This window comes from Crocodylus porosus, unplaced genomic scaffold (genome assembly GCF_001723895.1).
Source record: "Crocodylus porosus isolate Cpor-Errol unplaced genomic scaffold, CroPor_comp1, whole genome shotgun sequence".
NCBI lineage: Eukaryota > Metazoa > Chordata > Crocodylia > Crocodylidae > Crocodylus > Crocodylus porosus.
In genome coordinates this window covers 45,453,513-45,455,966 of record NW_017728950.1, presented here as the reverse complement: position 1 = coordinate 45,455,966, position 2,454 = coordinate 45,453,513, and the positions used below count along the sequence as shown (strand labels likewise).

Below are 2,454 nucleotides of genomic sequence, written 5' to 3'. Positions count from 1 at the left end.
GGAGCTGCGGCAGGCGCTGCGGGCGGGCGGCCGCTACGTGCTGCAACTCGCCTTCCAGGGCGCGCTCGACGAGGACCCGCACGGGCTCTTCCTCACCCGCTACACGGACCGCGGCCGGCCCAGGTAGGCGGGAGGGAGGCGGTCGGGGCGGGGCTGCCCGGGGCTGCGACGGCGACGAAGCGGAGCCGGCGGCCCCCGGGCTCCGAGGAAGGGCGCCTCGGGTCTGGGCACGGGCTATCCGGGCTCTAGTGAGGGGGGGGGGGTCTCTGCTCTAGTGCCAAGCCTGGAGTCTGATGAGGCGCATTTCGAGCCCGAGGAGTCTAGTGACGGGGTATCTCGGCTCTGGTGAGGGGCATTTCTGCTCCGATGTGGAGCGTGCACGCCTGGAGGTCACTGGAGCCTACTGAGGGGCATCTGGAGCCCGAGGAGGGGCGCTTTGAGTCTAGTGACAGGGCATCTCGGCTCTAATATGCAGCACCTCAAGAGTCTGATGTAGGGCACTGGCGCCTAATGAGGGGCGCTTGGTGTCTGAGGAGGGCTGGCTCAGGTTTAATGAGGGGTAGAGAATCGCAGAAAGTTAGCGTTGGAAGGGCCTTCGGGAGGTCATCTAGTCCAACCCCCGGCTCAGAGCAGGACCAGCCCTGACTAGATCAGCCCAGCCAAAGCTTTGTCTAGTTGGGTCTTGAAAACCTTGAAGGATGGAGACTGCAGTACCTCTCTGGGTAACCTGTTCCAGTGCTTTACTACCCTCCTAGTGAGAAAAATCTTCCTAATATCTAACCTAAACTTCCCTTGCTGCAACTTGAGACCGTTACTCCTTGTTCTGTCACCTGCCACCACTGAGAACAGTCCAGCTCCATCTCCCCTTTCAGGTAGCTGAAGGCTGCTATTAAATCCCCTCTTAGTCTTCTCTAGACTAAAGAAGCCTAGTTCCCTCAGTCTTCCCACATAAGTCATGTTCCCCAGTCGCCTCACCAGTTTTGTTGCCCTCTTCTGGACTCTCTCCAATTTGTCCACATCCTTTCTGTAGTGGGGGCCCAAAACTGAACACAGTACTCCAGATGTGGTCTCACTGGTGCTGAATATAGGGGAATAATTATTTCCCTTGACCGACTGGCAACATACATACCAATGCAGCCCAGTATGCCATTAGCCTTCTTGGCAACAAGGGCACGCTGCTGGCTCATATTCAGCTTATTATCTGTAACCCCCAGGTCCTTTTTTCAGAGTGTCTGGAGTCTGATGAGGGGTGCCTGGACTCTAGGCTCAAGATACCCCTCATTAGAGCAGAGGCACCCCATATCAGACCCTTCATTATACGTGAGGCATCCCTCATCAGACTCAAAATACACTTCATTAAACTGGAGGCATTGCTCATCAGACTCCAGACACCCTTCATTAGGTTCAAGGCCCCTTTATTAGACTCAAGATACCCCTCATTAAACTGAGGCACCCCTTCTCATACTCCAGAAGCCGTTCATTAGGGTCCAAGTACTCCTCTTTAGGCTTAAGATACCTCTCATTAATGAGGGGTACTTGGAGCCTAATGAAGCGCTCCTGAAGTCTGCTGAGGAATACCTCGAGTCTAAAAAGGTTGCAAACCACTGCTGTGGGATAATGCATTGGATATGCTGTAGGAAGGGAATAACATCAGCCCAACACATGTTAAAAAGAGTTCCTCGCTAACCTGCATTCTTTCCCTGCACTGAGTAAAGGCCTAGAGGCACTAAACAAAGCTTTTCAAAGTCCTTCTCTTGGCTTGGGACTGTGGGGTCTGTTTCGACAGCCCTTAATCTTTGCCAGAGGTAGTTTAGATGTGTTAGTCTGAAGCCAGTTGGAAAGGAGGGAAGAGATGCATTGTATGGACTAATTGAATGCAATGATGTATATGCAGTGCAAGTGATGCTTACATGAGTAAGTAGTTGGCTGACTTCAGTAGGAGAAAGTGCTACTTGCCAGTGGTACAAGTTTCAGAATTCTGGTCATCCCCAGTTGTCTGTCTGTCTGTCTGTTTCCCTCCATCCACACCCTGCCACTGTGTGACACAGGGTTGTTCTTTTCTCCTACCAAATTTTATTTGCTTTTGACCTTGTCTTGGGCAGCAGCATGGCCTGGATGTTGGGCATGATGCCACCCTGTGAGTATATAGGCTCTCCGCTCTTCAATGCAAATATGGCAGGTGGGCGGGACCGGAAGTCCCGCCCCCTTGGCCCCCCGCTCCCTTCCCCATGTATGGTGTGTGACGTCACCAGCCCCAGCCCCTGACCCCAGTCACGTGATGCATGACGTCACCGACCCCGACTCCAGTCACGTGGTATATGACATCAGCAACTCCACCCCCGACCCCAGTCATGTGACATCACCAAGAGGCTACGGGACCTGAACCTGTTCAGCCTCCAAAAGAGAAGGCTGAGGGGGGATCTTGTGGCCTGTTATAAACTAGTCAGGGGGGAT

General features: G+C 53.6%; 1 protein-coding gene across 1 annotated transcript in view; it reads left to right on the top strand.

Annotated features, from left to right (window-relative positions):
• The first annotated feature begins 6 nt into the window (after nt 1-6).
• LVRN (laeverin) overlaps nt 7-2,454 on the top strand; it is a 77,913-nt gene continuing 75,465 nt past the window's right edge. Inside the window, exon 1 of the mRNA XM_019555321.1 lies at nt 7-123. The gene's annotated coding sequence lies outside the window, so the exon portion shown is untranslated. The remainder of the gene's footprint in view (nt 124-2,454) is intronic.